Source organism: Solenopsis invicta, chromosome 2 (assembly GCF_016802725.1).
Source record: "Solenopsis invicta isolate M01_SB chromosome 2, UNIL_Sinv_3.0, whole genome shotgun sequence".
Classification (NCBI taxonomy): Eukaryota; Metazoa; Arthropoda; class Insecta; order Hymenoptera; family Formicidae; genus Solenopsis; species Solenopsis invicta.
This window is the reverse complement of record NC_052665.1, coordinates 14,838,119-14,865,367: the sequence shown is the minus strand read 5'-3', so window position 1 is coordinate 14,865,367 and position 27,249 is coordinate 14,838,119. Positions and strand designations below refer to the sequence as shown.

Sequence of the window (27,249 nt, the reverse complement as noted above, 5' to 3'; positions counted from 1 at the left end):
TGGCTGAAATTATTTTATAAACTCCAAGTATATAAATCGAACAGAATGGGTGCAATTATTTTGTAAATTAAACATTGATTCTTCCATGATAAATTTCATTGTTAACATATTATTATGAATCGTTACAAAGTAGTAGCCAAAATTGAAGAAGCTCCATAAGCTAGATGAGACTTTTGATTTTTAGCTATTAAGTGATTATTTTATTCGTGATTTCACCATTATCTTGTGGCAATTATATTGAATCATCAGCGAAGTCTTTGGAGAAGCAACCGACAAGGTTTCCATTAACTTGCTTAAAGATTCCGTTTGGAAGTTGTTGAAAGCGGCACATTTCATATTCTATTTCTTTCCAATCATTTCTGTGATAACAAGAGAAGGCATAAATAATTTGCCGCGGCAAATTTATTCTCCGTTTTAACGTTCGAGGCTGAATGCTTCATTAAAGTTTTACAAATGTTGCGCGACTCTTGTCAGCGCGATTCAGTAAAGAGAGATTTGTCTTTTGCCGATTCTGAAGCTTCTCTTCTTTCGACTACAAAGTGTCGTCCACAAAAGGGTAAACATTTGATGTTCTCTCTTTTTCTCTCTCTTTCTCTCTCTCTTTCTCTCTCTCCTTCTTTTGCTCTCGCATACTGTTTTACTTTCAGCTTTGAGCTTTTCTGATCCTGTCATTTTCTTCGCCACTATCTTAGTTATTCCCATCGCTCAGCACTTTCGAAGAAATTGGAGCCTTCAGTCAGTACTTGATCGCGAACTTATAGCAACTGACAGACCCTTTCATCTAAAACTAAATGTCCTACTAAGAACGAGGGTTCCTACATTTCGCTCCGACATCTTGGGTCAAGTGTCGATTTCCGATAGTTGTGAGATAGCCTAGAGAACATCTACGCGACTCCCTCGCTTCAGTTCACTGCTGCAATAATTCATTAAGTAATAAATGAACGTTGGAGGAAGCAACGTTCAAAACCATTAATATTATTTAGTTTGATTTTCCCCTTTTTTTTTGTTATCAAAACGGAAGTGCCTGTCAAGTTTGCAATCCCTATAATTGGAGTTTCTCTTAATGTTTTCTTCTCTCAACGTCAGAAGAAAATGAGAACTTAATTGAACGCTTTTCTTGTTTACAACTTTCATTCAATATATTTTGATATGTAACAAATGGATCACATTTTAAGATTGAATAAAATTGATTGACGTTGGATAAATATTCAGAACGTTAACGGAATATTATTGCGGAAGCGTAATGAACGCAGTTCAAGTTAGCTTTGAAAACCAGCTTTAAAAAAAAAAAAAAAGAAAAATCCACGTAAAGTTTCGAAGTATTTATGGCGATGTGGTAACTATCGCGGAAAGTTCAGAATTGATTCTTGCTGAACAGCAGGTGCTTGAAAAAAGGAAATTGAATGAGTGTAAAGTAGAGCAGCGGGGGAGAAAAATGAGGCTGAAGTTAGTGGATGTCACGAGAGAGACGTCCATCTAAGACGTCCTTGGGGGGCCCCCCCCGGTTGTCAAGGCGAGCGGAAAGCGAACGTAATTGTCATTGAAGTGAGAGTCGACCATCCGCAGAGGCGCACGAGCGAATGCGCGATGATTCATTTATGAGCGACGCATGAATAAACGATCGTACGTGAGGTAAGCCATTCATTTGCCGAATGCGGCAGTCGCGGCGGAGGAGAGAAAAAAATATATATATAAATAAACGCGTCGTCGCGCGTTTCTCGTAGTCGGAGGTGCAAGTTCCGTGGGCGGTCGAAACGAAAATCGCGGCGTTGCGGATACAGTCGAGAGTATACGGTGCCTCGGGCTAAAACCCTTTAAATACGACATGAAACGTGCGAGGTGGAGCTGCGGGCGGTGCAGAATTTAGTGCGCTCTTTGGCACATGAGATGTAACGGAGATAATAATTCAATGCCCGTACAATACGCGGGGATTCTGCGCCCGCACGCGCCGCGAATTAGTAGGGAGTGCACCGATGTAGGAGGGAGGAGTGTACCGAGAGGTTACCGAGGCAAATCAATTAGATTCTCCCGTGAATAGGTACATACGGAACGATAACGAAGATAACATATTACAATATGCACGAGTAACGAGTAACTCACGAGTTATCATTCAGCGGATCTCTCGTTCTCTCTATTTCGGCACGTCCACAAGGAAGGATGTTCCATTGCGGAGGAGACGCACGGAGAAGGCAAATACAGATGTTACGTCGCGGAGACAATACGGAGATAGAATTCTGGGAATTCTCGGCATCTCCCGACGCCGAACCTCCACGAATCTCGGTGTTGTACCTACGCACGCGCCACGCGACATCACGAGCGTACTTCGCCGAGGTACTCTCTCGAAAACTCGGCGGACGACGTTCGTCGTCCGATCGGAATTGAATCTGAATAAGTATTGGAGAGAGCTTCTCTCTGTCATAGATATAGAAGTTTTCCACCGCTCGTATATATCTCCTCGCCCTCGAGTTTTCTTCATATCTGACCGTCGGATCGATCGGCGTTTGCATTCAGGCCATTCATTCTCCCACACGATTCCTAAGAGATATTGCTCCGCGCGATAAGTACCAAATGATTAATAATTATGTCGTCATCGATCATTTCTGAGAGCTTGTCTCTCGCGCCAATCTAAGTATATTGAATTCCGAGTGTATCCTGCAATTTTTCAGAGCTTGATTTACTCCGCCGACCTCTTTCTTTCCGAATTTCTTCGTCGATAATATTTCAAATATTCCTCGTGGCAGATATGGAGTAAACACGAAATTAATCTCGATGTCTTAAATGGTAAGGCTAATATTTGGTATCTAATAACTTGGTTCCGTGAATAAAGAAGGGCCGAGGAAAGTAACGAGGACATCGAGAGAGTTGAAAGAGACATGAATTTCTGATGGAAAGCTATTTCGCGCTGCATAATAAACACAGAGCCGTAAAGAATAAGGGAAGTATAATTTTAGGAGAAGGCCTCTGATGAAGGGAATTTGATACGTTGGAACACAGAGTAAACGAATTAATAAGCGGGTAAAATGTCACGTAAGACGTACGCACGTGGCAGTGTGTGGCATGGGTTAATGGGAGCCGATGGCCAAAGGTGAACGATAAAAGCGGACAGCTCGTTACGCGTGAGTCGAAGGAAACGAGTCCCCTTATCAGGTCCCTGCGTAGTATCCCTCTGTCGTTCTCGATCCATAGTATTCGAAACGGCTCTTAATGTCCTTCCGCGGGTGCGATATGCAAACGTAACCCACATTCGGCAGTACGTAAATATTTATCGTCCCGGATCCTACATAGCTCGCAAACTTAATGAACTGCCGTGCTAATCTAGTCCCGGTATAATGAGAACCCGTTCCGCAGTCATTGTTCTGTTGCGAAAGTTGTTGGTTCGACGTATTAACATCGTAACTCACGAATAGGGAAATGGTGTTGCGATTACAACTAAACGGTGTTTAAAAGCGAACGAAAACAGAATAGATATATTGTTGTAACAGTGAATGTACTTTGCTGGATTGTATCAGGCGTCGTTTTCGTCATTTGATATAGAATCGAGTAAATTTTAACTGAAAATTAAATTCGAGGTTTAACTCGCGAGCGAGTTAATGTTGAAAATCGAGATTTCACGACGAAAGAATTTATTTTACTTAAAATCTTTATTCTGCAAAAAGTAGTTCTAAATTAAAGTCTGTAGTTAAATAGGCATTTAAATTTTCATTGTGCAATAAACGGTGGCGCAAAAGAATAGCGAGCACTTCGGACAGGGAAGGAAAGGAGGAAAGAGGGGGGGGGGGAATAACATTTAATTTGCTACCAATTTTACGACGATGCAGCGACGGAACGAGCGAATAGTATTGATGACGGCCCGTGGCGATCTTAATCATTTACTTTACGAGCTCGTAAAATATGGCATTAAGTTCTATTACGGATGCTAAACAGCGAGGGGCCACCGTTGGTTCGCTGGACATACCGGAGCTCTTGTCGGTTACGTAATTGGGCAGAGCTTGACAAAGTTATCGCGAGATTGTTCCCCGTGAAGTTCAGGTCAAGCTTGAAATTACATTGTGCGTTCACAGATGCATAGCGAAGAATAATAGAGAAGAAGGTAGGAAAGCGTAGCTCTGTAGAAAATAGAACTGTATGAAATAATAACGAAGAAATTTACAAGACGTCGAGAAGTAGTTCTGACTTTCTTTCTTAGATGAAATATTAATTTTGAACGTGATTGTTACGTGATGCTTCATATAAACGTGAAATCCATGTATCTTTTCGTAGAGAAATTTTTTTTTTATAAATTTTATATTTTCTTATTTACCTTCTCATTTAATAATAATGAAAAATCATCAATCGACTATTAAACAAAAGCAACTGATAATAAATTGGAAAATGCTATTTCCATATGACATTTGTATAGTTGAAATTGTATTTGTGAGGACTACATTTCGCAAAATATTTCTTCTCTCTATTTCTTATTAAAAAAAATCTAACAAATACGAATTTATTTATCTGTCAAATTAATCGGTTGTAATTGAAATGAAAATGTATTTAGTAATTAGTAACTTTCTCATAAGGGAAAGAAAAGGAAATCGATTTCGAGAGGTATCGACGTTTGAAGATGATACAAAAGCGGAAAATCGACTCTCAAGTACCGACTTGGCACGTTGCCAATCTTGTCAAGGAACGAAGATACTGCCGTGGGTGGTCCTCTTAATTAACTTGTTTCGCCGCGCACTTGAATACGTGACAACGTTCAACAAATCTGTGTACATTGGTCTTCTTACGCATCACATTAAGCCGTCGGGTCTATCGTTTAATTTTCATTTCGTCGCCTCAAATTGAATAAAAAAATTCTTTGTTATCGGAGAGTGCACTGAGAGAAAAAAATGGTTGCAATACCATTATTTAGCTGTAATTCATAGTCATCTTCGATTTCAAGTATATATCTATTGTTGTTTCAACCATGCACACACAAATTCTAATTATTAGTTACTATTACTACATAAGTATTAAACGAATTGTTAAAAGAATAATTATATTTATACAATTGTGATTGCATTAGAATACAAAAATATTTATTTTATTTTATTTTTACCATTAAATATTTTGATATTTTACTGTATTACTATTTAAAATTATCATAATGTATCATACAATGTTTCTGTAGTTGGCAGAACCATAAACATAATGTTATTAATAATAACATTATAGCGGCAGTAACCATAAAAATGGAGTTTTTAGTTGTAATTATTTTATGTGCAATTATAGTTAGAAATATTTTTTTCTTAGTGCATCCCCCTTCCCCCAAAAAAAACAATCCGTTGCCTTCATTCAATTTGTCTGTGTATGTACTTTCAAATCGTTGTTTTTAGCTCAGTATTTACAGCTTTTATCTTTATGATCCTGTCTAAATAATAGCTTTAGTTTTCAATTTTGCAATTTTGTTTAAATATAGATTAAAAAATTTCCAAGATTTTTTAAATAATATCATTAATATCACATATAGTGTATATTGTAGACATAAAGGAAAAGTGCGGTTTTTATCACTATAAATATTTCATGCAGGAAAGATTGCTTTGAAAATTCATCTATTTAATCCAAAATATTAAATTGTTCATCCATCTAGCTGTTATTCAATAGAAAAAAAATCAATAGATTTGATACTATATATCAAACATTTCAATAGAATTGAAGTCAGACTGTGCTAACGATGTGTATATATTTCTAGGAATTGTTATTGTACTACGACGATTTAAAAAGTTACTTCGATATTGCACTGTATTGTGCACACACCGCATTTTCATCTATCTGTTATTTATGTGAATAAAAAGATCTCCCTGGTAAAACAAAAAGATTCACGCTAGACTTATTGGATAAAAATTAGAGCTGCTCGGATACGTTGCGTTATCAAAACTTATGTTGTACTCAAGACACTTTTTCATCAGCTATTATACACTACAGATAAATAATGTTTCTGAGATGCTTCATAATCTAATCTAATCTAATCTTCGATTGCGATTGGTTTGTTTTCTAGATCGTTACGTCGTTCAGGAGTCATGGCCTTCTGTTTTGTGAGAACAGAACAAATTTCGTAGCTTGAGCCGAGCGCCGTGCTGCTTGGATTTGTGCGAGGATTACCGATCTCGGAAATTTCTTCGAGGAGAAAAGGAAGGAAAGGAAGTCTTTGAAGAAGAAGAGACGTATAAGAACCCGAAGACTTAAAAGGCGGAGATAAACGTAAGGCCTTTTATGTTTGGCGTTGTTATTAACTCTTCCTTAGACAATACGATTGTCTATCCGAGAGTTGTATGAAACACAATTGAAAGAGCATATAATAGAGCGAGCGTGATACCGCAATATTTTCCGATAACAAAACTCATTTTTTTTGTTTCTGCAACTTCGAGTAATAATTTGATATAAGCATTTCTGCACGACTCATCTCTTTTCTCCGAGATGAACTTCTCGCATAAAACAAGATAAGTTTGGCCACAGACTGCTTCTGATACAAAAGGAACAAAAAACTTTTTTTTTTTTTTTACGAACACGTATGGGGTACTATATTAATTTAACGCAAAGCGTTTTGTCCGGTTTTTCATCCGTCGCAGATTATTTAAATCTCAAAATTTTTATCACTCATTATCCAATTGGTACTCCGGATGAGCGCGTTTTCGCTTCAAGTACCTTCTAAGAGATTTCTCGGTTATCCCGGTGAGTCCACGGTTCATTCCACCATAATGGACTGGCTCCACAGGATTGCACCCGTGGGATTTATACGGGGTGGCACGCGGTACATTCCGGTATTTACCAGCTCCCTTAGTTCCTCGTGGAACTGTCGCTGAGCTAAATGGAGAGCTCTCCGGTGATCTAAAAATAGTTTCCGCCCGGCGGAAAGTGCCTCGTGTATCCTCTACAGCGAAGGACGAAGGAGGATCCTCGTCAGGCCGCGTGCGATAGTTACTGAGGGTACTTAAGTAGATGTGCGAAAAATATAACGAGGTGATAATCTTGTCACCAATTTGAGAAAAAACTAGTTACTATTCGTAAACATAAGTGTTGCAAACTATTCATAAACATGAGTGTTGGGAACTATCCATAAACGTAAGTGTTGAAAAAATAGAATGGGTTTTTGCAAACAAAATTAATTATTTATTCGACATTTGCATAGATTTATGGCTGCAGCGCAACAAAGTGCAACGTAACACATTCGATGACATTGAACGATTTCTCTTTTGTCGAATAACTAATTATTAAATAAATTTATCCGCGAAGTTAAAATATATAAAAAAAAATTACGTTTGACTGATTGCGTTTCATTTTAATTAATTTTGTATTTGTTCAAAAAGCATCTCTGACTTTTTGAAGATTAGACTCGTATAATAAGGTTAGGCGCGATACTCGATAAATTTAAGAAAATTATTTCTTCAGAATTTTTCTCTATTTTAACGCTAGATTAAAAAAAGTGTATTGAAATGGTTAGAAATAATTAATTGTATCTTTAAAAGCAGCGAAGTGACTTCATAAATGAACATTCGTATCTTAATCGTTGTTCTTTATCTTCAAGAATTCCACGACTTGATGCGACTTAGTTGGAATCATAAAATGTTTTTATTATTACTTTGCGATAAATCTAGTAAACATTCGTAATTTTCTTCGATTTTTGCAATTCTTGAAAATTGTTGCCATTTTGAAAACAACAAAAAGTGAAAAGCTAAAGTGGAAAAAAAATTGAACTGTGGGTGCGTGTATCCCATTCATTCATATATTTCTTCTATTTTTTATTTCATTTTTGCTGATACGCGAATCAACTGGTTCTATTTTTAGATGTTGCACATATTGCGTAAATTAAATAAAATATAAATTTGCTGCGTTTGTCATTAGCTATCGCCGGAACATATTGGAATTTGTTTGCGACAAATGAAAATTGACTGTAATTGGCTGTGTAATATAAATTGGTTGCGTCACGACTAGTGCGCGAGACGCGTGGGTAATATGTTACATAAATTATTGGAGATCAATGTTTCTTGCGAAGCGAGACAGCGTGATCGCGTTTTTTTCTTTCTCAGTTTTTATCGAGACGATTCAAAGTCTGCGCGAATCGATATCTGCTTCCTCTCAAGGTGTCACGGTATTTTGCATCTGCATAGTCAATGAGTAATGCATTTCAAATCGCTCAAGTGTTCTGCAATATTTACAAGATATTGCTGGGATTTATTGAGGGAGTCACCTTATGATTGGAGTGAAACTCCTCTGAGGGTTTATGGAATGCTCGAGTCATGAATATGTTTATGCATCGCGTTCGCGCCTCATTGCATTTCAAAAATACAGCACCTTCGATCCGAAAAGACATCGTTATTTTCTCTGTGTCTCAGCAATAAGTCAAGCAAAAGTGTGTTGAATAAAATGTTTCAGCAACGTCCGCTAAATTATAATAATATTATTTGATATCTCGATCAAAATGTTAAAAATATTTTTTTACGAGAGAAAGTTTTCGGAAAGTTTCAATTAGACAAATTTGCAGCATTTAAATTTTGCCGAGAAATGTAATTCTAAAAATATTTTCTTTATCTTTTACTCTCGAGAGATGATCGAATAGCTCGTTGGAGAGTGCGGCATCAACAGACGCGGTGTTCATAATAAATAAATAAAAATCGCAGACGCGAGAGACATTTTTCCGATGTTAAAGAAAAACGGCTTCCTGACACTTAACGACACTTGTTTGAAATTTTCTGCTTTCAGTTATGATTGTCTGTTGAAACAGCGGGATCGTTCTAGGTAGTCGGCGATGTAAAAGTGGCCTGCGGGGCTTTTTCTGCGTTAATTATACCTAGCCACCGTCAAGTAATGAATTCAATCCTCATTAACGCGTTCGAAAGGGAGACTCCGGCGGGGATATCTTTTACTGACACAATCTGTCGATTCATTACTGGCGTCCTTTTGTTACATTCGTGGCAACGTCCCACTTCGACTACGCTATCGTCTATTCTTTATTATAGAGTTCTCAATCAGAAATGCAACCGACTTCTGCAAGTTATACTTGTATTATCAGATAATATGCAGAAAGATGAGATTTTTTTCATGTTACACAAAGAAGAGAAGCCGTTATCTTACGGCGATTTTTTTCTTCAGTTTAAATTTTATCTTTATATCTTTACTTTTGATTTATATGTGACTAGTTACAACTAAATTTAATTGTATATTTATATTCAAAAATTGAGTAAGTCTTAAGTATTTTATTAGAATCTTAAACAAATGATTGATTTCTAAGTACTAATATATTAAATATTGAAACAATTTCCTATAAGGAAAATCGAGGAGAAAATATGGCATCTGTCGTAGTTTTAAATATTTAAACTTGGTAATCAAGCTTAGCAGCGAATTTTGCTGAAGAAAATTCGCTGGCTTACATTTAATAGCAGAATATTAAATGTACTTACGAAGTAATATAAAATCCGTTCGAATTTTTAGCGCTAAGAAACTTAAATTTTTACCGAGGGTAAAATCGTTAGATAGTAAATTCATGAAACAATTTATCTTTAATGAAACGGATTCTCCGTATTTCTTCTCTCAGATCAAAGCTTCTTCTTTTACATGCTGTAATTGAAACGCCAATAGAACACTCGAGGAAGTGTACTTCGTATCTTTTCGAAGATTCTCTTGGACGAAGTTCGTCTATCTTGAACTTTTCTCTTTGCTTCCATAGCTGCTTTCTCTTCCACGTATATCATGCACACACACACACACACACACACACGTACACATTCGCGTATGTAACGACGCAAGTTGTCTTTCGAGAGCTCGCGTTAAGAGGAGACATTTCCTTTTCTGTGGCTTCATCCATTTAAGGTTTTATTTGAAGTTTGAACATATATAAAGCTTCGTACACATATTATAAATGCATGTGTATGCTATACATTATGTATCGATATATCAGTCGCAAAGTTTGCGCGCGCGCGCGTGTGTGTCGCAGCATATCCGATTGATTCAACTAAATTGGACAATCACAATATTTTGGAAACTTATGAAATTTTGCCGCTCGTCACACTCTTCCATTACCAAATTGATTTCTAGAATGGATAAGAAGCGGGCAACGAAATCGATCGCTCGCGAATGTCGCCGAGGCAAGAAGGCAACTTTTATACTTGGCTCGCTAAGAGTAAAAAAATTGCGTTGTCTACTTTGGAACGTTTTGCTAACGAGTAAAATATATTTATATGAAAAATTCATACGTGCCACGGCCACCGTACAATACTTTAATATCGTGTTCTGGAGATTAATTAGAGCTGAAAATTGCAAATGTCGAGGTCACAAACAATTTTCGAATTATAAACGATCAAAGGTAGAGTTAACGCGCTCAGATTAATGTATAAATTAATATTTAACTCTCTGCTTACATGTGCATCGATCCGTCATCTGTTATTAATTTTCATAGCTTGTAATTAATTACTCCGCTAAAAGAATTATCAAATTTAAATTTGAAAAACAAATTTTATCCTCGCGCTTCGTACGCGCGGTACAAGTAAACCGATTCGTTATCGCGCGCGTTTCTGCTCCGGATGCGCGCGTATCCGGCGTGAAATCGCGCGGTCCCACAACGAATCGATTCGAAGGGAGGGAGGAAAAAAATGTTCTCGCCGTCCGTTGTATCGCGCGGAGCATATACGTCAAATATTACGTATCGGCATTTTGATTAAACGTACGTTAAACGCTCGGCCGGTTATGTTTACATTGCTTTGTTGTTATTCGCGCGGCGCGTACTCGAGTGCGTGCGCGCAACGGGTGCGTAGGTTGGCATTATCCTTCGAAGCGCGAGCGCGCGCGACAAGTGCCGGGAAATGCCAAGCGCGACGCCAATCGCCACGATCATTGCAATGAACGATTATCAGCGCGCGATTGATAAGTTTTCGCAATCAGACGACGTAATCGGGGCTCGTATCGGAGCTACGGCCGCCTATCCAGGCTGATACGTCGCGCGGCGCTGTCTATTCACTTGAGACGGAAGGCGAAGGACGGGAGTTGTCATCTCATCGCGACGGATAGCGATTACTCCGGTAACGTTGGCGTTGCATTCGCCAGACACACGCCTTGAGCTCTCCATCGATTCGCACGTAATCTGTAACGTGGAACGCGCAGCAGCGCGCGAGTCGCCGGATTAAATACAGATAAACGACAGAAATACGAAAGTTTAGTAAAAATATCTCGCACGATGTCGTATATCCCGTTGAGCTGCGTGTCGCGTTTGATATTGAGCGTGCCGCGCGATCGTATTTAACCGCCTTTTCACGAGTGAGTGTTACGCAAAGCGCGCGAGTGCAATGGAGTAACATCGTTTACACGCGTCGTATGTACAGGTAAATGTCTCTAACAGGACATAAAATTTTTTATGCCGTTCTCTTCGCAGGTTCCTAGAAAGACCATCGCGGTGTCGTAACAGTAAGTTTATGTACTCTCTAAATCTGAATCGGTGGAATCTTACCGGTTTGCAGTGCTATACTTATAAATGTGATCATCAGCGATTACTCATCTGATTCCGCTTAAGAAGGAAAAGGGGAGGGGGGGGGTAGATACTCTCCCTGATCAGTGTATTATCACTAAAAGTGTATATAGTTGTAAGTATTGCATTGAAATCAGACTGTTCACTGTCTTTCGCTGAATAATACGCTGATTCCGATTTAGGAGGCGCAGTTTATTCAATGCAAATCGTTTTCTCAGAATCAAGGCTTAATCTACGCTCGCACTTGCCAAGTTCCGATTATCAAATCTAAATATGTTCATCACGCGATACTTTAATCAGATTTCTTTTAGCGTAAAATAAAAATTCGAGAGTACATGGAAAAAAATTTGTATCAAATCAACAATTTGTTGTTAGGAATTTTTTTTTATATACTCTCGAATTTTTATTTGGGACAAATAATTACTTGTCACGATATTGCTTCTTGTAAATTAGATCGAGGTTCGATTTCGCTATTATCATTGATTCTGATATTTAAATTTCTTGAAAAGTTATCGCTCAATTTATAGGTCGCATATATTCGCGCGATTGTTTCACGTATTCGGCAATGTGGTAACGTGTTTACGCTAAAAGCGACGTTAAGCAATCGTCAAGGCAATTCGTGTTGTGTGTTGATGCGTACATGCAAATGAGAAATGCATACTACGTCGTTGGTAGGCAAATAAGTACGCGATTAAGGTGATGTAGGAAATGCATCGAAAGCTTCGCTTGTTCCGTTCGCATCGACAGTGCGAATATTAAATCAATCTTTGATCATTTCCGACCGATATCATACGATAATTTCATCGATCGTTGTAGCGTGTGTTTAACGTTTGCGAGTCGCGCGTAGCTCGTGTAAACTTTGCGAAGAGATTTTAATTGAATTGAATTTTGAGTGGTCAAGATCACTTCAATCGAAAGTCCATCAAATAGTTTTAATTAAAAACCTGCTGTTTTGTAACTTTGATTTTAAAAATATTGCATCGAAAAAGAGGTACAAGCTGTTTTGACAACGTGAATTTCGTTTAATTAAATGGATAAATGTTTATGCGGTTTTTCGTGAGACTTTTCAGATAATTAATTGGAGATTAATTATCAAATTAAAGGAGCCCCGATGTTCTTAAGTATTAAATTAAATCGTTTCACTGCTTATTATGCTCTTTGCATTTACGCAATTATGCAAGCTATGAATTCTCAAGACTTTTTACACAAAGACCGTGCTGATTTTTCTCGCGTTTCCTTTTTCGCAAACTCAATTACCTCTCTGCTAATAATCCCGACCAGCAGGTGGAAGCAAATATAAAGCGTTGTTTCTTCGTCCCGTCGCCAACGACGCCAACAATATCGTTTTATTTAATGAAAATGACTTCCTCTCTTTGGTGTCATGAATTCAATATTAAACATCTAGTTGTTAAGAATAGAGAATATTTAAGATATTTTACTCGTAACGTGTGCCCGTTGTTCAGTCGACAATATTTACGGGAAAAAGAAAGCAAAAAGAAAAAAAAACGCTTTCTAAAATTATATAATTTAAAAAATTTATAACTAAAAAACCGATTCTGAGAGTTTTAATTTTCGCTACTTTTTTTTCTACGGCTAGTTGCGTAGTTTAGAACGACCTTGCTTGCTTGCAACGCGAAATGCTTGCTGTAAAATTTGTCTCTTAACGGCCGTGATTTATTTCTCTCGCAAATTCGACATTTGAAATTATTAAAGAGACGCAAGTCCAGTATTTTCAAGTTACGTGTCGCATTAGAGATTAATACATTCGCGATTTATGTCCTTGGAATTGCGGTCCGAGTCGCCGGCGTCTTTTCTTTATTTTCTCGAAGCAGGAACGTGACATCGCCGGCTTACGGTTCATCACGGTGGTTCGATGTTGGTGGTTCGCGTCTTTTAGCAACATTCGTCGTCGTCGTCGTCGTCGTCGTCGTCGTCGTCGTCGACCAATGAGTAATGTCCGGCATAGCGAGCTTTCCGGTAAGGATCTAAGGAGGATTTGTAAGCGCGGCCGCGGCGGGACCACCGGCGACGATCCTTTTACTCGAAGTCCGATCGCGCACGCGTTTATCTAATTGCCGCGATTATCGCCGCGATATTCCGTACAAGGAATTCATTAAGCCAACGCTGCTGGCCACGATATTCCGTCTGTGTGTGGCGGACGTTATATGAATTTACTCTATCAAGTTTAAATTATTTCCCGATTATTTCACGATAATCAGAGAAGGTCCCAGGGTAGGAAACTTGTTTCGATAGAAATCTATAATTGCATCGAATTTCATCACCATTTGAAATTTGTCATGAAATTGCACTAATTTTAAAAATTCTTACAGGGTAAAATTGCCTATTATGGGATAGGTTTCTAATATGAGGTAGCAAGGTTGCTGTTACGTTAATAAACGCATGTGATTGGTACCATCATAAACTTATTACTCTTGAGGTGAAATCAATTTAGTAGAAAATTCATTATTGGGTCATGCGTGCAATCGTTGAAAAAAAAATTTTGTTTAATTGGATGTTGTCAAGATTTATCGAGATGAATCTTTAAACTTTGTTTATTATAAAATAAATAAACATTTGATAATAAATGCTGCATGCAGTGATAGAGTAAAGTCGTATTAATATAGAAAAATACGGGATGTGATAATTTGCTGCTTAATTAGAAATATTAGATTTGCTGATCGTGAAACCGCAAAGCGTGTAACTCATAATATTAGACACTCAATAATTCCCATTTATTATTGCATCTTCTGACTTCGAGAGCTTTCCAAAGTACTATAATAAAGTTTTTCGTTGAGGGCTTTCGAATTATGAGGCTTGAACATTATGGTTTTCAGCATTAGCACTGAGACTTTAAAATATCTCGAAGAGAATAGATTTTGGAGAAAAATGTTACGTACGAAAGTTTTTGAATATCAAAAGAGCTATTTGTTGGTCAATTGGATTTTGTGTCTGGAGTCTAATTTGAAGCTAGTAAGGTCCAAGTCGATAAGACTTATGTCATATAAAAAAACCTTTGTGTCTCATATTAGGAACTTTTTTTTTTGAATTAGCAAAATCGATAATTTTGATAAAAAATTTTATATACAACAAAGTATAACTATTATTAGTTGCTAACTTTTGGATGAAACTTAAATGTATTTGCTATACTTTGGATATAAAAATAGGAGTTAATGGTATAAATTAAATAAGCCTTTAAAAAAAGGTATTTCGTAATAGACGACTTTACCCTACATATTCAACAAATTGTTTGTCGAGAGATATCTCAAAAAATAATATCTTAAACTATTAAAAAATATCTCAAAAGAATTATTAACTCGAACGTTTTGATATCTTTTTGAAGAGTTTTCAATTTAAAAATATACGCTTGGTAGTTTTCGTATGAAAGCCGTACATGCGGCGGAAAATTGAAACGAACGGCCGCGGCGGCACTGAGTCGCGAGGATAAAGAGCGAGATTTTTAAAGAGACGGCATGCAGCCGTATGCAGACGGTAACCTGCTTGATATTCCATCGAGCGCAGGCGGCGCAGCGTCGGTCTCTTCGCGCGACTGCAAATCGTGACATTAACGCCCGATCGCTCATTGTTCGTCGACGATGGCGCGGCCTAATGCGATCGATTTGTCGCTAGCTCCGCGAAGCGATCGCGAGCCAAATTCGAGCCGACCGGAACGACGCGGCGGGCGTCGCGCGGACAAATTTAGGATCGCGTCGCAAATTTATAGAATCGATTTTGCGCCTTCCGCAGATTCACCCGATCGCTCCTCTGCCGTGCCCGGAATACGATATGTAACGAACAATCGCGCGTATAGCGCTGGTCAATCGAAAAATCAGAGAGTCAAACCGAATTTGATCGACGAATATGCATGAATATTAAAAAATTATTTTTTTTCCCTCCCACGCATACATGCATTATTTATAAAAAAACGGATCGAGGCTCTTTTCCCGAGGGATAACCGTGAAATTTGACATAAGGCTACTTTATACCTATAAAATCAATAATATCACTACAATTTCATCGAAACCAAATACCTTCAAAATAGTATTCTCGTATTACATTTTCAGTTGCAGCACAAAAAAGTGATTTCGATATTTTGTATATAGAGAATTGCATTTTATATGCATTTATGTATTTGCTAACTGAACGCGCGAGCGGGTTAAATGCGTCGCAGTAAAAATCCTCTCCCCCCCTCCCCTCCCCCCAAAAAAAGAGAACGGACATAATTCGCGAGCGTATAAAATGGGGATGGAATAAGGATATGAGATGGCTTTCTCAATCCCACTGGAGGCATCCCGTGTAGCTTAGGAAATGGGCTTGGACACGCCGAAATGGGGGTATTTGAAGCTCGTAAAGCCTCCCTTGGGTCTCACAATTGCGCACCGTAAACACAGACCATCGAGCGGTGCGATCTTACGAAATCTTTGCTCGCTAGATTCTCAGTTCTTTCTTCGGGATCTTGGCAGTTCGCTCACGTCCTCGTGGAGGGACGATTTTCATACTCGATGCGCCGAGAGCATCGCAAAACTCGTTGCGAGAGAGAGAGAGAGAGAGAGAGAGAGAGAGAGAGAGAGAGAGAGTTTCCCGAGCTTTGAGTTTATTAGCGTTTAACGCGCAAATTTGATGTACAGAGTGTCACCGAAGAGAAGTTTGTTAGACTTTGGAAGTGCATTTGAGTTAAGTAAATAGGATCGTACGTGATTACAGTCTCTCGATTCCGGTCGACATGTCGGCAAGTTAATTAATCGGAATAATGAAAAATGAGGAGGGTAGATATTTTCAGCGAGGTATACGCGAATATACGCAGCCAATAAATCTCTCAAGAAGCAAACGGAAAATCAACATTAATTTTGGAGAACCGTTTTTCGCTGTTCGAGCGTTTATTTTAAAAGGCGTGATATAATCACCTGTTGTGCCTCGCAAAAACGACTCGCTTTGTTTCCAAACCAAATGTAATTTAGATCCCGAGTGCGATAGGGAGACTGTTTGCTCCAACTTGATCTTGCAAATTGCGAGACTTATGAATGTTCGAAGCACGGCAATCTGCCAAGTGGCTTTAATTATGAGATTTGCGGGAATTTGCGAGTACCAACGTTGTAAATTTCTTACTTGGCATGGAATAGACAGATCGCAGCGTCTCGCTTAATCCTCCTAGTAATTAGAGGCCTCTCCCCGATGCTCTGCCCGGGAATCTGGAGATGGTAACAGTTTGCTCGTAGATTTACTAACGTGTTTTAGCTTCACCGCGCCCTCTCTCCAAGTTTCATCGGGAAACTCTGATCCATTTGTCAAGCGTTCCTCTTGCAAAAGACGTTCGCGAATGTTGATTATCTCTGTATTAAACGGCGCGTGTTTGTTGCCACGATAATTTATCTTTTTAATTGCGTAAGCGAACAATGCATCTCACTCTGCACCGTTAATTCCTTTTTTGTCGATACATTTATTATTTGTTTTTATTTATGTTATTGTGATTAATAAGAAAATACACGGAAAGGACGATTTTACTGAAGTACCTAAACATTTAGATAAATACAGGTCTGAAAATAATTTTATTGAACCGTCAAAATAATTGTGATGGATGTTCAAGCGTGACGAGCAACGTCGCAAAAAATTTCAACATTCTAACGATTCAGTATAAGAGTCCAACGTAATTATTTTGACGGTCTAACAAAATTATCTTCAGATCTGTAGCCAACTAAATTTTTAGACACTATCCAAATAATCGTGTTGAGTTTTCGTAATCTTCGCCTTTCCCTTTTGTACTCGTTCGCGGCGTTTTCCCTTATTACTGTTACTATTTGCAATTGCTTCCACATTACGTGAATCATGACGGTGAGTAAAGCAACAATCACACACACGCGACAGTCGGAGAGGCTGTAAACGGTAATAGGTGTAAAACACGTCGGCCAAATGAAATTGTACATCGACGTCGGGAGTCGGGAGTTCGCGAGCTGGATTGATCGCGTGACATACGCTAACTCTCGCTAACCGTAACTATCACGCTCGTCGTTATTCCGGGTGTCCTGCGAGCGAGCGAGCGATTACGAAAGTTGGCGTTTAATTATCGAGCCCCGCTTTGGACCGGACCGGTGTGCATGCCACGTACGCAGAGCGGTACAGATAAATTATTGTTTTCCATTGTGCGTCCATATACTGATTTAACAGAACAGATTGTGTTCAGTGAACTTGGCCCGTTGACCCACATACAATAGATTAATTTCGAATATTACCGCGATTGCCGCGGCATTTCGAGAGAGTGAGCACAATATTCCCAATTCTGTTTTCCATCGAGAGATATCGAAAGGTAATTCAGTTTTTATATCGTTTTTACACAACTGTGTGTGCTGTGGAGATCTCTAATCTTCACGGACTAAAAATTGGTCCCTAGAGTTATTGTGATAAATTTAATTTACTTCCGTGGAAAGGTATCCAGTTTTCCATCATCTTCATCCATTAGTCGATCGAGCTTCGGAGAGCGATTGCGGGCAGGACAGGGGTAGGGGAGGGGAGAGGAGGGGGGGGGGCTAAAGTGGATAATGCTCTAGAGGGAAAAACCGGAAGCGATGGTGGGAGCAACCATTCGATGCGCCATTAATGCAGGCCGTTTGTGTATGACGGCGAGCCGAGCGCATTGAAACGTTATCCGGGGAATCGTCGCGAGAGGCTGCAATTCTCTTGTGGCTGCCTGCGCGTTCGGTGTCGTTAATACCGAACTAATCTAACTTCGCGCCGTTAGGGCGATAAACAATGTCGCTCCGGAGCTGCGCTATCGTAGGCGATGCAGCCAGCTCGGCCCCAGCCGAACCGATCAACCATGAGCCAGATCGTATGTGGCGAGGCGTGGGTGATCGAATTTATTAGTCACTTGAGATAATTGGCATGCATCGTTTGCCCGGTCTCGATCTCGCGATTTAAATATGGACGGAGATCACGCGATCGGCGTATCGCGAGTAAATATCCGCGAGTAAGTTTCCGTTTACCCGCAAAAGTAATTAGAAATTAGAAACCCGGAAGCGAAGTACAACCACCCTCAGCGACGCGACGGTAAACCAGTAATTCAGCATTTCCTAGAGTGGCAGAAGTACGTTTCGGTATATATTCGGTAAATTCTGGTAAATTTGCTAATCTCGTGTGCATTGCGGCAACCCTGTAGTAGTCACGGCAGCGTCATCTTCATTGCCTTTGAAGTATATTACGCCTAAATGGCACATTTAGCAAATTTCGTTATACTATTCCACGAGACAGAGTCGCAGTCCATTATCAATACTGTGAAAACGTCATTATTAACACGAGAAAATACAAATTTTCTCTCTCTCTCTCTTTCTCTCATTTTGTATTATTTTTCTTTTACTCTCTTATTTTCACTTTGTATTATCTTTTGTATTATTTTTGTGCTAGTCGTTTCTTTAATTTTTTTACTATTATTTGCATTACTTTCCTGCTATCTAGCATTATTTCTTTTTATTTCGCTGATCAGTTCGTATTTTTATTTTCCTTCCTTTAGCGGGTTTATCTTTTCTTTGTAGATTTTTTCATGTTTTCTTTTCTGTTTTTATTTATTGTATCTGTATAACTGTTTATTTATTGTATCTGTATAACTGTTTATTTTTAGAGGGTTTGCTCTAGAATGCCAATAAACGCTCTATATCTATCTATCTGTCTCTCTCTTTCTCTCTGGATTTAAAATATTCTCGCGAGGGGATTCAAAATTTCTAGTTAAAAAAATCATCTTTTTCTTCATGTCACCACCACAGACAGATATAGAGTTTGAAAATATTAAAGTGTTGTTTTTTTATTCTTTCTACAGAGATCTCTTTTTCATTTATTTTTATCTAGTTATATTATAATTTAGTTTTAAATTTCTGACATATTTAATCGGCTTAATTACCGAGAACATCTGATTTCAACTTCTCTTCAGGCATTTTTCCGTCAAAAAGTAGAGACCAGTTTTCGCTTTAACTCGCTCAGTGCTCGCAAAACTTTTTAATTACGACAGCATTCCGGTCGAATAAGTGCAAAGAGAAGCGTGATGATGCCTTAGTTTTGTTTTGCGGTAATAGTCGATGCATCCCCACGACTGCGGCAACCTGATTGCATAAAGAGTGGTTTCTACTTGGCTGAACGGAGAATCTTGCTGCGAGGAAGCTTTCGGTCTGTAATCGGTTCTAACTTATAGCATTATTCAATGTCAAAACAGCTCCGACGCGTCGCGTGCAAATTTTTCCTGCAAATATCTTTAGCCACGAATAATTTGAAGAATAATTGGAAAAAAACAAGTTTGCTCAAATATCTGAAAATCTAACTAGATACAGATCTAAAAATAATTTTTGTTAGACGTTATCGAAATAATTAATGTAAGATGTTCTAAGCTCTGGAATTTACTAGAATGTCAACATTTTTTTGCAGCAATGCTCATTATGCTTGAACGTTCTATCTAATTTGATGGTCCAGCAACATTATTTTTAGATCTAGTTAATCTAGTTAATTAAATTATTTATATCTAGTTAATTAAATTTTAAATTTTAGATACTTCAGTGAAACTGTTTTTACCGTGTCGCCTCAGGGAAAAGAAGCTTTAAAAATTAACTTGAAGCAACAGCAATTTTAAATCACGTGAAATATTATTTTATAAATGATTGGGCGGATTATAAATTATTAACAAATATTTTTAACCTTCCGCGAGTCACGTAAGGTTTCTTGGATCTCAGGTGTAATTAAAAGCGCAAAATCTTTCAAAAAGAAAAAAACGCAGTACCAAGTACGCTGGATCTCTGTGAATAATAAAGAGAAGAAAAATAATATAGCACTTGTACTGAATCTGAAGGGTTTTTATTTCAGGGTCTCGTGGACCCCACGTGACTGAACTTTTGACTTTTATTCACGTGTCTTGCGAAAGGTTAAATATTGTTTTCTCTTAGTGGAAGAGATATTTTATTTTTACAATGCATATTATTATCAAAAAGATTCCGACTTTTCCTTGCAATTGACAGCTGAATTAAACATGATTCCTTTTTTTTCTATATGATTTAATTTTTTTTTTAAATCTCATTTTTTGCAAGCTTTTGATTACACATGTTCGCTTCAGTTTGAAAAACAGCTGGGCGTCAATAAATTCATAAAATATTATGACGCATTATTGATCAGACATAATGCATGATAATTTTAATATAATTTTAATTAAAATGTAATTTTAATATATAATTTTTTCATAGAGTTATTTTTACAAATATCCAATAATATTCGAACTACGCATTATAATAAAATATGCGATGAAAGATCGCATACGGTTTGTCTTTCGCATTTTTTCCCCATCATTTCGCAGCAAATTAACTTTACAGCATAAGCTAAATAAGAGAGATTGGTGGCATAGCATTTGGAACCACTCATCGTCGCATAGCGTTTAAACTGCGTTTGAGCGGTAAAACATGACATATTTATCTGTCCGTAATTGTGCGTGTTAATGCGTTCACGTGTCGTTTGATATTTGCAGGAAACATCAAATGATGAGCCATCGATTTTACCGCATTACTGAAACGCTTTGACTCTCTGACGCACTTTGTACATCGGAGAGTTGAAACGATCTCGCTGCTAGTATGATTTTCGCATTGCGCACATGGTTCCATAAATATTGATCCTTTTTACCGCGATTTCTATTTTATTTCATCACACGTGTATCTCACGAAGGTTTACAAACGATATAAAAGCCGTTCGCGTGTTTCCGCAGATAATGTGAAAATTTAATAGCGCAACAGAGATTTTTAATTGCCCCCCTCCCCTCCCCCGCGTCGCGGTACATTGCATCGCGAGCATTAATTTTTTTATTCACGAGATTTCGAATACCGAATGCCACATATAATATTATTCGGATAGCACCTGATGAATAGATTTGAAAGGTTTTCAGACGGTAAATTAGAATTGTTTTTAAACGCGGCATTTATCACGTTTTTCAATTTTACATTAACATTATTTTGCATTATTGCATTGCGGTATACGCTGTTTTAAATTATAATTACAGCACACTCACTTTTGTGGCATAATTTATAACATGTGTGCCACAGTATTGATATATACTAATGCAATTTATGTTATAATATATTACAATAAATTACTATCACTTAGAGAGAGAGAAAGCGAAAATTGGGTATCGCGTCTGAGGATTAATATTGATGCTCCAATACGCATGAGTATTACCTCGAACGCAACGTTCGAGGTTTGCGATGTGTTCGTGTTGCTGCCATTTGAGGTGTACCAGAGGCATGGCTTGAAATTGACCGTGGGGTTTATGCGCGTAATGAAATTCTGATGGGACTCTACGCGACGCAGCCAATCGACATTTTGCGGTCTGCTCGACCGCTCGGCCGGAAATTCGCTCTCCGCCATCTTCGAGCTGGACGTGTCCAAGTGCCATACCCGGCGCACGTCCAGAGTGTAGTTTTATTAACCCTTTCTTATCACGTAGCTTTAAATCGAACATATCGAAGTAGATAGAAATGTCAAGATGTCGATGGTGAATCGGAAGAACAATTAAAGAGATAACTGACATATATTTGTTATATTGGTTTGAAAGTTTTTTTTTTCTATATGCACACACAATTGTTTAGGTTTATAAAATATTTTTAGAGAAATTTGTCAATTTGTTTACGATTTATCGCAATTCATTAATTGCTGCGAAGTCGGCGATTTCCGAAAGTGACAGGTGAATTTTGAAATTGAGATTTGTCTAATATTTTTTTTTTTTGCTTTAATTGCGTGTAGCTTAGAGAAAAGTTAATTATCATATTCATAAATGAAGGGTACTGCGCGAAAAAGTTTTTAGAAATTGTATCACAACCTGAACTTTTAATTATTCATGAATTTATCTTCTTCGAAAGATTGATTATCATGGTAATCCTGTGTAATCTCGTTTCAAAGCGACCGACGTAAATCGACTAAGCACCGTAATTACCCGTCATAAATCATACATTAAGTATCGGCAATATTTTTCCCGACTAATATATTTTGCATTCGCATAATTATAAATATAATCTCGGAATTAACATGATTCTCGCGTCGGCATGCCGCCTTATCGTTCGCCAGGAGCACAGGCCGATACTTAATCAATATCGATTAGGTGATTCATCAAACGGGGGAAAGTCAGGATTTTGATGGATGTGCATGTCGCGGTATTGTACTGAGAAAGTTTTCCTTCGAGTTATAGTGAACCAAGTCGATCTCGATTTTGACGCGCGTGTAAACGTTTTTTTTTCTACCAGCTTGAATGGTCTGACCATGATTGGCCACTTCCACTTGAATTTTATCAGTCAATGGGGCTCGTCGCTGTTCTATGAAGTTAATAATGAAAATTAGGCATATCGCATTGTATATAAGAGCTCTTTTAATTATTAATTTATTAATCGGGATTATTATCATTATAGTTACATTATTCAACTATAATTACTGGATTTATATACATAAAAAGTAATGATGTATTATATCGTATGATTTTAATAATTATGAAATAAAAAGAATCTAATGTTATATTAGATATATTTTATGCAATTTTTTATGATTGCTTATACATTTTTACTTTACTTTTCACACAACCACGTTAAACAGATATTGAATGTAAATATTTTCTGGCGAATTCAGAATTGCGCGTAAATAGTGCAACGTTAAATTCGTGATATTTCTTAAATTTTTGCTACAGAAATATAAATTTGATACAAATTTTTGTACATAACATATTTTATACTTTGGACTTAGACTTTTAATAAAAGTACAGATTTTGATTGACATAAAACATTATAACATTGCGAAAGAGAGATTGCATGTTTTGATATAAACTTTCAGAGCATATAAAAAATACACTTCAACAAAATCAAAGAGCAAGATTTTGAAATCATGGTAAACATTTTATTTTTGACACCAATTCGAAGCAGCCATTGAAGCAATCGCTAGATGTACTTTAGAAGGAGCTTTAGAATGGATAAAAGATTTAGGCAATTTTGATTCGTTAATATAGGAGGAGGAATGAATTGAATTTAAAATTTGTTTGTGGGCTATTTATACTACGTATTAACAATAAATCATTTTCAATGTTTTCAATCTTATGAAGCTACTGCAGCCTCTCTGATTTATCGCGGTGTAATCTGTGGTTTTAAAAAGATAACTCAAGAACGAGATATTGAGATGTCTTTTCTTTTAATTAAAGAGCATGAAATTTTCTACAAAACTATAGTCAATCTTAAGCCATTATTTATTTATATTTTATACTAATAAAAGCATAAAATAATTAAATTTGTAGGTCAAGTCTCGAGCTAATAAATATAACGTTGTTAAAAATAAAAATTATCTTGAATTATAAACATTGATACGAAAACATTTGGTACGTTATGAATGGCTAATTCTTTTTTAGCCATGAGATAAACATTGTTAAAATAAACGTAAGGCACTCGTATTGAAACAGAATAAGTTAAATGTAATAACTGAATTAATTATATCGAAAAATGCAATTAACAGATCAACTTGGTAAAAAATTAATACAGTCTTGCACAGAAAAAATTAGTATCAAAATTTTCTTCATGTAAACAAATTATGTTTGATCAAGATTATAAATTCTTCTAAGAAGATTTTATATTCTTATATAAAATAATGAATTATTGATACTAATTTCTGTCTCTGTGTATATCAATAGTCAAATAAGATAAACCTGTTTTTCTAATTTTTTTTGTTTGTATGATTAATGGTTCTCCTTGACATTTTTCTATCGAAACCTAGCATCAGACATTGATCCTTAAACAATTCGTAATTGCCGAAATTAGTGTGATGTAATTTGATGTAAAATTGAGAAACATGTTATGTATTATTTATATTTTGCAATCGCGTCAAGTAAACAGAAGGATGAATCATCTGGAAGCTCCGTGTCTTTCTGTAAATTTATTCCATTTGTTTGTTGTTTTATCTGTATCATTTCCGAAATTAAACTTTTACAATATTTCGTCTTAGTGTCAAGAATTTTTATATTGTCCCAGTCAAATGAATGATTTAGGTCAATTTTATGGTTCATTTTATGGTTACGACGGGGTCTAGATGAATCAAGCTTGATATTATTGATACGCTCCTTCATTTTGGTCCTCTGTTGTCTCCTTGTCTGCCCCATATAAGAAACGTCACAATTCTTGCAATAGATTTCGTAGACGACATTGTTTCTACAGTCGAATTCTGTTTCATTTTTGTGAACTTGATAACGTTATTAATTTTATTAAGACATTCGTACCCAATCGTGAAAGTATTCTTATTTATTAAGGATGATGCCATCTCGGAAATATTTAGGGTGTAAGAAATTACAAAATATTTTTAGGTAATTTGCTCAGCAACATTTTTAGAATAATTCAACGATAATTTCGTTTTGATTAATTTATTGATTCTTATGTCTATGTGTTTAGAAATTAAGTTCAATTTGGTAGCCATCCTCAAGGAGCATTTTTATAATCAACTCAAAGTTTTTTTATTGAAAGATGGGATGCAAATCTACATCACGCCATGTGCTCTAATTTTGGCAATTACGAATTTCTTAAAGATCAATGTCTAATGTTGGCCTTCGATAGAAAAACATCACGGACGACTAATTATAGGAACGAAAAAACTAGAATAGGTTTTTCTTATTTGACTATCGATATACGTACAGAAAATAAGTTAGTATCAAATCAACGATTCATTGTTTCATACATAAGCAAGAATATAAAATCTTTTTGGAAGAATTTATAATCTTGACCCTCTATATTTCTGAAACCAATCGTATACTCAACGTAAACTTTCTCTGTGATTAATGTCTCATTATAAATTGTCATTTGGCATAAAATTTGATTGGAAGATTAAGGACTGAAAAACGAACATTTTTTTGAACAATAAACAGCCGATGCTTTTTGTTCCATTCGTTTATTGTTTTATGTGTATCATTTCCGAAATTAATTTTTTATAATATTTTTTTTAGCTTGAGGCTTGGCGTACAAATTTAATTATTTTGTATTTTACACACATTTCGATTATATTTCTATAACTTTATAATAAAAACACAGTGCTTGTTTGCTTTTTTTATATTTTTTGTTACCAATTTGTTAATTTTTACAGGATGTTTTTATTACTAGTTTATTCTTTAATGGGAGGCTTTTGCATCATAATGCCGTAGTTTAAATAAACTACATCACTCACAATCTCTAAAAAAATAAAAAGAACAACTATTACTTACACCACGTGATTGATCGGGCTGCAATATTTTTTGTAACTTTTACAATAGATTTTTATTATTAATACATAGTATAAATAGCTTGTAAAAGAATTTCGTACGCAATTCATTCCTATATCTTTATCAACGAATTAAAATTTATCGAGTTTTCGTCATATTTCAACCTTTCTGCCGTCTCTTAAACAAGTAAAGATTTGAACTATTTGTTAAAAATCAGGCTCGCTGAAAATAACGCATCGCATACAAAGTGACTGATGACAGTCTTTGTTACGCGAAACGAATTTGACATTGCGCCGTATACGGAATGCTATGTAAAAGATCGTCAGAAAAGGCCTGCAGTCAATATTCGCGTCGCATCGTGAAGTACCCATCAGCAACGCGCCGCAATGTATCGACTGTTCGACGTTGAAGTGTATGACAGTCGATAAACCGTCGAGCCGCTTGCTCACCAATTGTTCACGTCGGAGGGCACGAAATTAGTTTCGTCGGACAAAACATCCACAGAATGCATAGCGCGAAGCCGTCCTTTTTTTCCACCCCGAGGTCATTTTATTTGTCGAAAATATTTTATTGTCCGTTTTATTCGCTCGCAGGCGCTCGCTTTCAAAACTGAAATCCAACACGCAAACTGTCGCCCTTTGTATCCTAATCGAATTGAACGCAGGTAGCTCCTACGCCGGATTTCGCGCTCGCGCGTGGTTCCTCAATCAGATCCCGAGGTTATTTCCGGTCCTCGTGCGATTTCTGTCAGCGTGACCTTGAATGATTTTTCCCCGGCCGAATGATCCCCGGCTTATCGTGAATCGAAATAACGACAAAAATTAAATACGCGTGGACGGCGACAAGTTTCTCCTCGGGAATTTCTGCCGATGCATTCGATCACGCGACGCGTGTGTCGTAAAATCATTAGGAAATAGTTCAAGTATCTTTATTTATTTAAGAGAAGGCAGAAAGGTTGTGAAATATATAGCGAAAACTTGATAAGTGTTAATTTATTAATAAAGGATAGGAACGAATTGAATTTGAAAGCCTTTTGCAAACCTATTTAGACTTGTATATCAAGGAAAGAAAAAAGAAAGAAAGAATAAACCAGAACGTGTAAAAGTTAACAAAATGGTAGCAATAAATTTGAAATTTAGACTGGAGATTGTAAAAATTATTATTCAGCGCTAAGAGCCTACCTGAGACCGACGTAATCCATCTTACCTTTATGTTCGAAATTATTAAGACAATTATTTTTATTCTATGTATTATCTACGAATTTGCAACTTATGACGTTGAGAGTGTTGCAAATTTAACGACGTTTCCCTTCGTTCAGCTTTCAGTTTGGTGCTTTCATGTACGCTTACATAATTTAATGCTCTATTCGATTGTGCTCTGTAGATAAGTCTGACTTAACTGGATTCCCATTTGCGCTTGAAATTGCGTTTTTATATGCAACATTTATTTAGCTGTGTTTACGCAATAAAACGCTGCTTACGCTTATTAAATTTTTGTACCGAATTATACTTTACTCGAAATTAATTCGTCAATTTTTTATGGAGAGATTTAGTCTCTC

General features: G+C 36.9%; 1 protein-coding gene across 2 annotated transcripts in view; it reads left to right on the top strand.

Moving 5' to 3' along the window:
* LOC105197537 overlaps positions 1–27,249 on the top strand; it is a 153,902-nt gene that overhangs the window by 35,039 nt on the left and 91,614 nt on the right. For both annotated transcript variants that reach the window (XM_039446058.1, XM_026131231.2), the window contains exon 2: positions 6,017–6,219. The gene's annotated coding sequence lies outside the window, so the exon portion shown is untranslated. The remainder of the gene's footprint in view (positions 1–6,016; positions 6,220–27,249) is intronic.